The 14,525-nt window shown below is 38.5% G+C and overlaps 1 non-coding gene across 1 annotated transcript; it reads left to right on the forward strand.

Annotated features, from left to right (window-relative positions):
* Window positions 1–11,819: 11,819 nt before the first annotated feature.
* Window positions 11,820–11,926, forward strand: LOC145626030 (small nucleolar RNA R71). The gene has a single exon (XR_014110913.1). It is a non-coding gene; the product is annotated as a small nucleolar RNA R71 (small nucleolar RNA).
* Window positions 11,927–14,525: the final 2,599 nt, after the last annotated feature.

Genomic DNA, 14,525 nt, shown 5'->3' on the forward strand with positions numbered 1-14,525 from the left:
GAAATAATTTTAAAATAAGATAATTTTTTTTTTGAAATACCGCCAGCCACCACCGTCGGCCACCGTGGTTGGCTAGCCGAAGCTAGCCACGGTGGCTAGCTGCCATAACAGCAGCCACTGCCGCAAGGCAGCAGCGGGCAGCTGCTCTGACAGCCGTGGCAGCAGCCGTGCAACACTTGCACACTGCTGCCCACAACCACCCTTGACCGCCTGCCCTCCCTCCCTCCCTCTCGGACTGCCACCTGGTTGGCAGTCGCCGTGGCTGCGCCACCCAGCCGCGGTTGCCGGCCACCTGAAACAATTTTTTTTGTTGTGTTTTAATTTAATTAAAATAACACTTATTAAAATTAAATTAAATCAGTCCAAAAGATTAAAATTAAATCACATTTAACTTTAAAATTAGGGTTCTCCATAAAATTAATCCCAATTTAATTCTAACTTTTAAATTAAATTGATAATCATACACAAAACACTTTTATGCATAAATCAATCCGATTAAAATTATGAATCATAAAATAAATCGAATTAAATCAAAATCAAGCACAAAAATCATATTTTAGGGCTAGGATTTTCGAAAAATAGGGTTTATGAGGTTCGAAATTTTCGAACAATTTAGGGATAAAATTCGGTGTCTTCATGGCTATTTTGAGCATAATTAAATCACATTTAATCGATTTCAAAAGTTTAATCACATTAAATATAATAATTGAACCATAATTAAATTAATTTCTCCCTCTTAATTGATTATAAAATTAACGTGGACATCAATAATCGTATTATTATGATCTAGCGCGTTCATGCAAGAGGCTAACTGATACCACTGTAGGAGTTTATAGGTACTACGCAGCGGAAATAACATGAATCATATTCAAATAAGTACCATTCCCAAGAATCACATGCATAACACACAAGACACATAATCATACCTTTGACGCGTGAATTCCACGAAGCTATTCAACAGGCAAATCAGGGAGAGAATAGAGCCCTAAGCGTTGCTCCTCTACTTAGTCCACGAGATTCGAACGAGCCGTCCACCAATAGTAAATTGGTCGAGTGATTGAGGAAAACCGTGATCACCACCTTTATGGACAACTGACCACCGCACGAACCACCACCACCGCGACACACCTCCGGCGCCTAGGAGGAGGAGAGAGCCGTGAGAGAGAGGACTATGAGAGGGGTTGGGTTTCGTGTTTGCTAATTAGGGTTTGATCACACTGATCAGTTAATTCCTTCCTCACTGTAAACCTAGGCACCTAGTCTATTTATAATCTCATTATAATTAGACTAGGGCACGAAGCCCAAAACTCTTTCTAATCCACTACATGGCCGACCACCTAGAGTGATGAGGCCCGTGATGGGCCTCGTCCTTTAATGCTCGATCTAGCCCCTTTATGTGACCTTATAGGATCCGTCCAATTGGGCTTTGGGCTATTTTACTAGTCCAAAGATCGTTAGTACCTCTAGCTATGGCAAAACGACGACCCAAATGTATGAACTTAATTATCTCCATTATTTGATCCAATTATATATCTAGTAATTGCACACGACGAAGACATAACTCCTTCACTACCACCCTCGGCCACATTAGCCGCCCGTTGGAAGTGTTGGGCTATCCTATACGGGATGTTCAATTTCTGACCTCTAGGGATCACGTAGGAGGCCAACAACTCTAGCTCGTCCCTCCTTACATTGGCCGGTTCATGCCTCCCAAAGATGGTGAGGCCAACAAACCGTTGCCAAAATTTTGGCACGGGATGTTGAATCCAAGTTCCCTTGGCATGTTGGAGGTTAATTAAACCTTCCCTCGTGAGCTTTTGATAGACCACGACAATATGGTCTTGGGATGGTTCAATGGGTTTATCTGATTTTAACTCAAACAATTTACCAAATTCCTTCAAGGTCCTTCTCACATCATTGTTAAGCAATCGAAATTGAACGTGAGTAATAATAGCATTAGATTTAATCACATTAAAGCTAGAAATAAATTCCACGGTCAAATAATCATATGTATCATAATGCATTTGAAAGAAACCACTCATGCCAATACCCTTAAACAATTTTTCCACAGGTTTATCAATTCCTAATCTAGCTAATTAAAGTGGGATGATGAACAAAATGGGTAGAAATTACCTACCTCGTAATGAGGTTGAGCATCCTAGCCTTTTTTTCGGCGGAAGTGACCACCACCTCGCTCCACCCCGGAATTTGGAGCTCCGGGTTAACCATAGGTGGTTGTTGTTGCCTTGAACTCTCACCCCTTTGTGTTCTTAATCGCTTGAGAGCCATTGAAGGTGAATTGACAAACTTTGAAGCTTTCTCTCTCTTAGGGTTTTAAAAAATTATGAGAGAAAGTAGTGGAAAATATATGGAGAATGTAAAGGAAGGTGAGAGGATTAAGAACATGTAAAAATATTTGAGTTTGGATGGAAGAATTTGAGGAGATCTTGGAGAGAAGGTGAGTTTGGAGTGTTTGTAAATGGAGTTTAGAGAGAGAAAGAGTGTTTGAAGGAGGAGAAATAAGGAAGAATGTGAAAATAAAAAGGGGAAAGGAGGGTTTGATAACCCAGGTAAAAGGCGCGCCCGATCGGGCGAATCTTCAGCATTCCTGTTCTCAGCCTGCGCGCCAGATCGGGCGAGCTCCGCCCGATCAGGGGCGAGAGGGGGTCGAATTTTGCTTGATTCCCTCGCCCGATCAGGCAAGCTTCTCCCGAGATTTCTATTTTCTGCACTCGATTTCTCCGATTTTGCGCCCGATCGGGCGCATCTTCCCAATCAGGAGAAATTTCACTCGATTTCTCTTCACTTGCCCGCCCAATCGGGCAGGTGTCTCCCGATCGGGCGATTTTTTGCTCACTCTCGCGCCCGATCGGGTGTGATAGCCCGATCGGGCGAGGATAAGGCTCGATCTGAACCTTACTCTCGCGCCCGATCGGGCGAGGTCCACCCGATCGGGCCCCTGCCTAGCTCGGGACACTCAATCTTCATTAAATTTTTCTCTTGAATACTTTGTACCCGTTCAAAACCTATGCAAAAAACACTTTGAAAGGTAAAATTGCACTCTCCTCACCTCTCAAAATAAAAATAAATAAAAAATAAATAAAAGAAAGATAAAATTAGTCTAGAAAGCAAGAAATACGGGTTGCCTCCCGCAAAGTGCTGGTTTATCTAGGTCCCGCATGACCCTCTTACCACAATGTAACTCAAGATGAATGGGAACCGGTTAGGTGAACTAGGTCAACCGTACCGATCGTAGCCCCTTCATGGTATAGCCTGTTTCTTTGACCATTAACCTCTAACTCGTTACCTTGCTCATCAAACAATTCCACAGAACCAAACTTATTAGCCCTTTTTACAGTAAAGGGACCCAACCACCTTGATTTCAACTTTCCTGGGAAAAGTTTAAGTCTAGAGTTGAACAACAACACCTTGTCACCCTCTTTGAACTCTCTTGGAAGGATCATCTTGTCGTGTCATCTCTTGGTCTTCTCCTTGTAAACTCGTGCACTATCATAGGCCATCAACCTAAACTCATCGAGTTGGTTAAGTTGAAGTAACCTCTTTTCTCCCGCTATCTTAGCATCCAAATTGAGCTCCTTAATAGCCCAATATGCCCTGTATTCTAGTTCCACCAGAAGATGACATGCTTTACCGTACACAAGTCTATAGGGGGTAGTACCTATTGGGGTCTTAAATGCAGTTCTGTATGCCCAAAGGATATCATCCAACTTATCGCTCCAATCTTTCCTTGATTTGGCTATCACCTTCTCTAATATGACCTTGATTTCCCTATTGGAAACTTCAACTTGGCCACTAGTTTAGGGATTATAGGCTAGAGCTGTCCTGTGGTATATACCATACTTCTTGAGAAGGGTGTCTAACTTCCGCTCATGAAAGTGAGATCCTCCATCACTGATTATAGCTCTAGGTACTCCATATCGTGGAAAGATGGTCTTCTTGAAAAGTCTATGGACCACCTTGGCATCATTGGTAGGGGTGGAAATGGCTTCAACCCACTTGGATCCATAGTCAACGGCGACAAGTATATAGAGATTCCCATGTGAAGAAAGGGAACGGTCCCATGTAATCAACACCCCAAACATCAAAAATTTTTACTTCCAAAATCCCGGTTTGAGGCATCTCATGATGCCGCGAAATGTTGCCAGTCCTTTGGCAAGAGTCACAAGCCTGCACAAAAGTGTTAGCATCCTTGAACATGGTGGGCCAATAGAAACCTGACTCATTAATCTTAGGAACCGCTTTGGTAAAGCCATGATGTCCACCGGAAGGTGAAGTTTGGCAAATAGTAAGAATGCCGTGGACTTCCCTTTCGGGAACACACCTGCGAAATAATCCATCTGCACACTCACAAAACAAAAAATGATAATCCCAAAAATAATGTTTAACATCATAAAGGAATTTCTTTTTTTTGGTAGGATACATCAGGGGGTAGAGTACCACCCACTAAATAATTAGCAAAATCGGCATACCATGGGTGCTGCTCTACAACTGCATACAAGTGATCATCAGGGAAAGAGTCATCTATAGGAAGAGAATTCTTACCCTCATCATACCTGATACGTGACAAGTGATCTGCCACAACTTTCTCTGCACCTTTCTTTTCTTTTATTTCAACATCAAAGTCCTGGAGTAAGAGAACCCAACGGAGTAGCCTAGGCTTTGATTCTGCCTTGGCTATCAGATACTTCAGATCTGCATGGTCAGCAAAAACAATAACTTTAGAACCAACTAGATATGATCTAAATTTTTCTAAAGCATAAATCACAGCAAGAAACTCCTTCTCCGTAGTGGCATAGTTGACTTGTGCTTCATCCAAAGTTTTACTTGCATAATAAATAGCATTCAAAATCACTTGCATCACACATGATTTCGAAGGGAAGAGTCCAATCTGGTGCACATATGATTGGTGTCAATATCAATGCCTGCTTTAACCTGTGAAAAGCCTCAAGACACTCGTCAGTAAAATCAAAAGGGGCATCCTTGAGTAAAAGCTGGGTCAGTGGTTTAGCAATTTTAGAAAAGTCTTTGAAAAAGCGACGATAAAACCCCATATGACCTAAAAAACTTCTAACCCCCTTAACATTAACAGGGGGAGGCAATTACTCAATCATAGAAATCTTAGCTTTATCTACCTGTATACCCTTATCAGATACAATGTGACCAAGAACTACTCCCTCTGTCACCATAAAGTGACACTTCTCCCAATTTAGGACCAAATTGCATTCTTCACATCTTTTCAAGATTTTAGCGAGATTTATTAAATATGCGTCGAATGAAGACCCATACACACTAAAATCATCCATAAAGACTTCCATAATGGACTCTATGAAATCAGAAAAAAATACTCATCATGCAACGTTGAAAAGTAGCAGGTGCATTACATAAACCAAAGGGCATTCTACGATATGCAAAAGTACCATAAGGGCATGTAAATGTAGTCTTTTCTTAATCTTCAGGGTGAATCGGAATTTGGAAAAATCCTGAGTACCCATCCAAGTAACAAAAGAACTTATGATAAGCTAACCTCTCAAGCATTTGATCAATAAAGGGGAGAGGGAAGTGGTCCTTTTTAGTGGCGATATTTAATCTACGATAGTCAATGCACATACGCCACCCTATAACAGTTCTAGTGGGAATCAATTCATTTTTATCATTTTTAATTACGGTCATCCCACCCTTCTTAGGAACCACCTGAACAAGACTTACCCATTTTGAGTCAGAAATAGGACAGATAATACCTGCATCAAGTAATTTCATAACCTCTTTCTTGACTACTTCCTGCATATTAGGATTCAACCTTCTCTGTGGTTGAATATAGGGCTTATAGTTGTCCTCTAGATGTATCATGTGCATACAAAAATCAGGGCTAATACCCTTAAGATCATCAATACTGTACCCAATTGCTCTTTTGTGGGTTCGAAGAACCTCTAGAAGTTGGGAAGTTTGTGGGTCATCAAGTGCAGTACTGATGATCACAGGGTATAGTTCCTGCTTATCAAGAAAAACATATTTTAAATGAGAAGGGAGAGGTTTTAGTTCAGGTTTCTTAACCTCTGCAGGTTTTGATTCCTGAACTAATTCACTACCTTCATGGTTTCTTTTGGGTCTATCTCTTCTAAGGAAAGAGCTTTTTCAATGACATCCACCTCATTACCCCAGATACTTGCATTATCTGCAGATAAATCTCCACAAAGAATTTCCTCCAAGGGATCCCTTACAAGAACCTGTGGCAAGCTTTCATCGCAAATATCATCCATTATATCAATCACATCAATCAAAACAATTTTCCTCTAGCATAGGTCCTTTCAAAACTTTCCCTAAATTAAATGTGATATTATCATCTCCAACAGAAAGGGTTAGTTTACCATTTTTAACATCAATAATGGCTCCTGCAATATGGAGAAAAGGCCTACCTAATATAATGGGAATTTTTGTATCCTCGGCCATGTCTAAAACAGCAAAATCAACAGGGATAAAAAATTTACCAACTATGACAGGGACATCCTCCAAAATACCTAAAGGGTACTTAATAGAACGATCTTCCATTTGCAAAGTTATATTAGTAACTTTTAAATCACCCATATTAAGTTTAGAACATACAGACGATGGCATAACACTGACACTAGCACCCAAATCACACAATGCTTTATCAATGAAGGCATTACCTATATGACAAAGGATAGAAAAACTACCAGGATCCTTTAACATAGGAGGGGATTTATTTTGCAATAAAGCACTACATTCCTCTGTAAAAGCTACAGTTTCTACCTCATCAAAGGCCCTTTTCCTAGTCAAAATATCTTTCATAAATTTAGCATACGCAGGAACCTGAGTGATTAAATCAGTGAAAGGAACTATTACCTGCAAGTTTTTCACAACCTCCAAAAACTTACCGAATTGTTTATCAAACTTACTCTTCATATGTCTATTGGGGAATGGTAGTTTGATAACTGGGCTCTGAACATCTCCTATTCTCCTCCCTTATCCTGAGATTTACCCTACAAAGAAACATTAGAAGGGTTAGTATCTTTTTGTAACCCTGCAGGGTTAATAGGATTAACATTTGGTATAAAGGAATCAAGATCAGGAACAAGAACAGGTTCATCTTCCTTTGGCAAAGGAGGTCCATCATAATGTGAACCACTCCTCAGAGTGATTACATTGGCATGATATGTGGGATGAATTAGTTGCAATGGTAGAGCTCCCTGCAGACGGGTTTGTAGGGTAGATGAAATCTTCGCAATTTGATTACCCATGATTTTATTGTGGGCTATAATTGAATCAATTTGTGCATCCCTACTCTCCATGTGCTTTTGCATGCTTGAAAGTAGGGGTGTGCATTTTAAGACCTGGACCGAAAAACCGATCGGGACCGAATGGGTCCGGACCGGACCGTGGGATACCGGATCGGTCCTTAGAAAAGAGAAATTCCGGGTTTCCGGTTCGGTTCGGGCAAAACCCGGAATATTACGGTCTGGACCGGAAACCCGGGGAAAGTGTTTTTTTTTTTAATTTCCTAAAAACCCTAAAATTCAATCCGACACCACGCCTCTTTTCAGTTCTCACTCTCTTTCCTCTTCTCACTGACTCACTCTTTTTCCTCCTCTACTCCTCACCTCCGTTTGCCGCAGCTCCGTCGCACATCATCACCGTCTCCTCTTCGACTTCCAGCCTCCAAGAGTCCAGGTATGTCCTCCAGCCTCCTCTTCGTTTTTTTTTGTTTAATTAAATTTTTTTTGTTTAATTAAAATTAATTAAAATCAGCCTCCTCCGATTGCCGCAACCTGCAGCTCCGATCACTCCAACCGTCGCCGCCTCACGACCCTCACCGGAAGTCATTCCTACTCGGAAGTCAGGTTTGTGTGTTTTTTTTTTCGTTTTTGTTGCTTCATAAATTGATAGGCAATTTTGGATGTAATTGTGTATTTGTGTCATTGTGTGTATTTAATTTGTTTTCCAGAGTATTGCTATTCAATTGTTCAAGTATAAGTATACAAGATAACAAGAATACAACAACGGATTCATACTCATGCAATGTAAGTTGCTTGCGGGTTCTTTTGTTTTTAAAAATGTTTTTGATTTTTCATTTATTTCTATTCTTATGAAGTTATGATTCTGTGATTGACTGATTTCTGTCATAATTCTGAAATTTATGGGTCTACATTCAAGCTGTATATTCTGGGATATATGGGTCTAAATTCATGCTTTTTTTTTCTGGGATTTTAATTTATCATCTATTTAATTTCATTCTATTCTTAACATAGAATTAACTATAATGTTGTAGATGGCGAGCTCCCAATCCAAAAGGGCACCTATATACTCTTCTAATCAAACGGCACATACACTTTCGGATGCTGCTAATAACACTGACATTGATTTATTGCGGCAATCCTTGCCTCCGGACAAGACACTTATGGAGGAACGGAAGTATTTGGTCAGAACAAAAACCAAGAGGAAGGCTGAATATTGGAACTACATTGAGTACTTAGATGATGATGGCAAACTACGTGCTGAATGTAAGTTTTGTACAAAAACTTTTGCTGCTAATGGCAATGTTAATGGTACTAAAAATGTTAAAAACCATTCTGAAAATTGCTTTGGTAATCCTGAAAATAAAGACAAGGGTAAGGGTAAGCAAAGACAATTGAATTTTCAACACGGGGATAATGAAAATGAGGCTGGAAAAATGAAGTGTGGGGTTGTAAATTTTAAAGAGGTTAGAGAAGCATTGATTCGTATGGTCATTACTGATGAACTGCCATTCAAACATGTTGAAAAACCTGGTTTTAAGTATTTTGTGGAAGTAGCTTGTCCTGGGTTTACCATTCCTAGTCTTACTACTATTGCTCGTGATTGTTTACGCCTTTATTATCGTGAAAAAGAAATACTTAAAAAATCATTCGAGGGTTGTCAAAAAATTTGTGTCACAACTGATACTTGGACCTCAATTCAAAGAATCAACTATATGTGTCTCACAGCTCATTACATAGATAGTGATTGGAAATTGAATAAAAAAATTATAAATTTTTGTCCTATTTCTAGTCATAAGGGTGAGGCAATTGGTAAAGCAGTTGAGGCATGTCTAGAGTATTGGGGTATTGAGGATAAGTTGTACACTGTTACAGTTGATAATGCTAGCTCTAATGATCTTGCTTGTGCACATTTGAAAAAAATGGTTCAACGAACTGGATGTGTTAATAATGGAAATTCTCTTCATGTTCGATGCATAGCTCATATTATTAATCTTATTGTTTGGGATTGTATTAGGGAGCATGGTGTGTGCATTGATAGGGTTAGACATGCTGTAAAATATATCAAGAATTCTCCTGCTAGAATTGCTAGGTTCAAAGATCTTGCTCAAAAGGCTAATATACAAAGCAAATCTTCTTTACGCTTTGATGTCCCTACTCGATGGAATTCAACTTACATGATGTTGGAAACAACTTTGAAATTTCAAAAAGTTATTGGTGGTGTGTCACTTCCCGATGGAGAAGGTGTGAAGGATAATGAAAACCCTCCTGACCATGATGATTGGGTTAAGGTGGGAAGGTTAGTTTTGTTTTTGGAGGAGTTTTATCATTTGACTCGTAATATCTCTGGTTCTCTTTATGTGACAAGTAATAAAGGTTTGTTTGACATTGCATATGTTTATGATTTGTTAAATGAATGGGAAAAAAAGTGATGATTTGGATTTTCAAGCTATGGCCATTTCAATGAAGAAAAAATTTGATAAATATTGGGGAAAAGTGGCCAATATGAATATGTTTATATATGTTACTGCCATTCTTGATCATCAATCCAAATTTCGTATTGTTGAGGAAATACTTAGGGATATGTATGGAGAGGAAGAGGGGACAAGACTTGGTGTTAAAGTAAAGCAATTTACTTACTCTTTATTTGAAGAGTATAAAAATTTGTATTCTTCCTTCATTCCTCAAAGTGGCCATAGTGAAGATCATGTGCCTATTGATGTAGATGTTGATGTGGTGGATAAGAGTAAGAATAAGGCTTATTTTGCAAAAGTTAAGGGTAGAGTTAATAAAAAGATGAGAGCGGATAGTGCATTTGCAAATAGTGTTTGATAGATACATTAATGGACATCGTTATCCTATTGTTTCACGTATGGCACGTGACATACTAGCCATTCCATTGTCTACCGTTGCATCGGAATCCGCCTTTAGTACGGGAGGTCGCCATCTCGATCCTTTTCGGAGTTCTTTGACACCTAAGGTAATGTTTTTTGCTTTAAGTAATTTTATTTTTACATATTTATAATCTCATATTCTATGTTGGTTTTTTTATTTAATTTTTTATTTTTATTCTTTGTATATGAAAGATGGTTCAAGCTTTGATTTGCTCTCAAGATTGGCTTAAACCAAAGGGAATGATGGAAGTTGATGTTGAAGAAAAAGTAAAAGATTTAGAGGAGATTGAGAAAGGTATCATTTCTCTTCAAATTTCCTACACTATTACTTGCATTTTTTATTTTTTTGAAAATTTTAATGTTTATTTTTACATTTGATTAGAGGTGGAAGTTGATGATGGAGATCATGAGGTCATTTTTGTGGACTATTTTGCATAATTTAAGATTTGGAGGTAATGTTTCCAACTTTTATTTTCATTTAAAGTATCTTTAAAGTTCTAATATTTAATGTTGATGATTTATTTATTATTTTTTTTTTACTTTTTGCTAGAGCCTAGAGGTGCATATGGCATATGGGTGATGGAGAATTGATAGAAAATGGAGATGAGAAATTATCAAGATTGAAGAACATAGCTCATTTTCATTAAACTTGAATTATTTTGGTGTTATATTTAACTTGGGACTTGTTTTGGTTTGTATTCAGATTAATCGGATGTATTGAGTGTGTTGTTTTTTGCCTTTTTTTTATGTATTGTATTTTATATATTTTTTGGAAAAAAATAGACACCGCGCTGTTAAAAAACAGGTTAAAAAATAGCAGGAAGCACTCGAAGCAGTGCTGTTAAAATGCAGGAAAAAAAAGGATAAAGTCGGTCCTAACCGGTCCAAAATCGGAACGGACCGTATTAAACAAGTCCAGACCGGGACCGGACCGGTAGATTACGGTCCGGTCTCCGGTCCTTAAAAATTGCTTATTTCGGGTTCCGGTCCATTCCGGTCCCGGTCCGATTTTGGACCGGTGCACAACCCTACTTAAAAGCATTGCTCTAATTTCTGTCATAGCAGGGTCAGAAGATGAGGAGGATTGTGGTTGGTTTTTCTTGCCAGAATTAGGATGGTAATATTTTTGCTGTGGTGGGGGTTGTTGTTGTATTTGTTGTGGAGGTGGAGGGTTTTGTACATTGGTACTCCAGTAGGAAAGATATGGGCGGTTCCGGAGGCTAGGATTATAAGAGTTGGAGTATGAGTTATTTTTCTTATAGGTTTGAAAGGCATTCACTTCCTCTATGGAACTCCTACAATCTTGCTCCCAATTCCCTACAATTCCACAATTTTCACAAAAAAGCTTCATTGTTAGCAACAGCAGAAACATTAGCTACAGAGTTAGGAACAACAGTAAGATTATCTAGTTTCTAACAAATAGATGTTAACTGAGCTTGCAAAAACGGATACGGAATCAACATTATATTTTCCTTTGTTAGTAAACCCTCTTGGATTCCCGTATTGGGAATTGTGTATTGCCATATCTTCGATAACCTGACCTGCATCTTCCACATTAAGATTCATGAATCTCCCACTAGCTGCAGAATCTAGAATTGATCTAGATGAATTTCCAAGTCCATTGTAAAAGGCTTGGATCAACTGCCATTGTGCCAGATTATGGTGGGGACATTCTCTTTGTAGATCCTTGAACCTCTCCCAAGCCTCATATAGAGTTTCATCTGGCTCTTGGGCAAAGTTCTGAATAGCACTCCTTAGTAAAGTTGTTCTCTTTGCAGGGTAATATTTATTATAAAAATTCAAGGCAAGAGTTTCCCAGTTAGTAATACCAAGTGCAGTTCTATTCAAACCATTAAACCACAATTTAGCTTTTCCACATAATGAAAAGGGAAAAAGAATCTCCCTGATTTGGTCTTGCGTGACCCCAACTTGTCTAATGGTGTTGCAATACTGGCAGAAATCTACAATGTGAAGATTAGATCTTCACCCTTAGCTCCACTGAATTGTTTCCACTCTATCATTGTGATAAATTGGGGTTTGATTTCAAATTGCACTCCATCAAGGGCTGGAGTAGGAGTAAGGTGAGGAAAATCTATCAGGGATGGCTGCAAATAATCGTTGAGCTTCTTAGGTGCTATCATCTCTGATTCTGAATCTGAAGGGATTTCTGAATCACTAGAATCAGTTGGAGGATCTCTTGGATTATTGTTTTCCTCGGAGCCCGCCAGGATTTGTCTGTAGAGATTCTTTTGTCTATGGAAAGAGCGCTCGATCATAGGATCGAATGGAATGTAACCTGATCTGGAACACCTAGGCATAAACAAAGAACTAAAAGACAAGTATGAGAATTGCCTCAAAGAAATAACGTTCTCTGAGACAAGAGGGGATAATCTAGACTACAAAAATAATCAAAAAATAAAAATAAATTCGTTTCCTCGGCAACGACGCCAAATTTTGATAGGCTAAAGTTGTAATCACCCAATAAAAAATAATACCAAAATCCACTAACTATGCAGATAGGGAAGAAGGGTCGAACCAAAGGGAAACAAGTTAAATTATTCCTAATTAATCAAAATAATCTAAATTATAAAGTAACCAAATTGTTATTATAAAAGGGAACTAAACTACTAAGAGTAAAAGTGGGAAGGAATAAAAGTAGGAGGGAAATCAAGGAAATAAAAACATAGGGCATAGGTTCACCAATAAATAATATTCCAGGATAAAACATAACAATCAATCATCAATGCATAATTAATCAGATCATAATGGGCTTTCGCTACGTATTACAATCACAGAGTTAATTTACCGGTATTAAATCTCATCTCTCGAATCTCGACTTAACCATTTATAATTTAGTCCGCCTATTGAAACTAAGCCTAAACATCAATTCTCATCTCTCGAATCTCGAATCAATATTGCTAAACTGATATAATTAAACCAGGCCTAATCTAATTGCATAGCATTAAATCAATCAATAGGAAATTAATCAAGCATTGATAATCAACAATAACAAATTACCCCTTCATATTATCTATGGATCCCCATAAACCTTAGAAAGAAAACTACGTAGACATAATTGAATATAAACTAAAAAAAGCAATTAAAGAAAACATGATGAAAGAAATAAAGTAATAAATGAGATTAAAGTAGAAGAAATCGTTACCAAGGTAATCGTAATTAAGGATTTGAATTAAGAATAAAAATCGAGAACAATGTTGTAGAGAGAGAAACTAATCTAAAGCTAATTAGAGAGGGAAAGTATAAGAGAAGAGAGGTACTTAGAAAAAGCATTAAAATCGTATTTATACAATAACCCAAAATTACTCCTAATTAGAAACTAAGTAATCGTAGAAGAAGCCTCCCCAGAAACACGCGCCCGATCGGGCGAAGGGCCGCCCGATCGGGCCCGCCTTTTTCTTCACCCTCTTGTTCTGGGCATCTGCCCGCTCGGGCTAAAGCTCGCTCGATCGGGCCCGGCTATATGCTGGACTTGGATTGGGCTCCATTCTTGGCCCAATTCGAATCTCCACTTCGGGTCTTGAATACTCGGTGTCCAAAACCAATCGTTCATGCCTTCAAATGCTCGTAGTTGTGCCGCAATAATCCCGGGAAAAATCTCCAAAGATGCAATTCCCTACAAAACTAAACCAAAACTATGAAAACACCAATTAGTAATAAAAGTGGCTCTAACGAGCCAAAAACACTACTAATTACGACCAAGGGACGGGAGTAAAATACCATATAAAATTAACATATCAAGTATGTGTCAAACTTTTTAATTGGGAAATGGAATTGGTTCCCTAGGTAAAATTTAAAGGAATTTAGTCATACTCATTATGCAATTTGTTGGGCTTTTTACACGTTCTTTTACCTTATTGGACTGAGAGCTCACACTTAAAGCTTTTATAATACTCCTACTCGGTGCAAATTTTGTTCTTCCAAATGTATCAGGGTCCAAGCCCTTACATGCCCCTTCTATAGTCCGCCCCTGCTCATTATGAAACATGATAATATGTTATGCAATAATTGCGGTTACTGAACGAAAAATATGTGCATTGGGATAGTAGTCAAAGACTTTGAACCACCCCTAGTGAAGTCCATCGAGCTTACTCAGTCGATTAGTAGTATTTTTCAACTTTGAATAGCCAACTTTTAAATGTAAGCTAATACAATAGAAATCACACAAATATTTCTCTAAAATAGTTTGTTCTTATGTTCGTGTCCGTTTTGGCATGGACCTCCTGGTTCTGCAAGTGTCTTAGAAAATTTGACCTCAAAATTTTCATAGAGGCGGCCCGTCCTCACACTCATATAGGTGAGTTCTATTCCTTCCAATAGAAATCATTAAAAATCTAAGCTT

This window comes from Chenopodium album, chromosome 3 (assembly GCF_948465745.1).
Source record: "Chenopodium album chromosome 3, dcCheAlbu1.1, whole genome shotgun sequence".
Taxonomy (NCBI): domain Eukaryota; kingdom Viridiplantae; phylum Streptophyta; class Magnoliopsida; order Caryophyllales; family Amaranthaceae; genus Chenopodium; species Chenopodium album.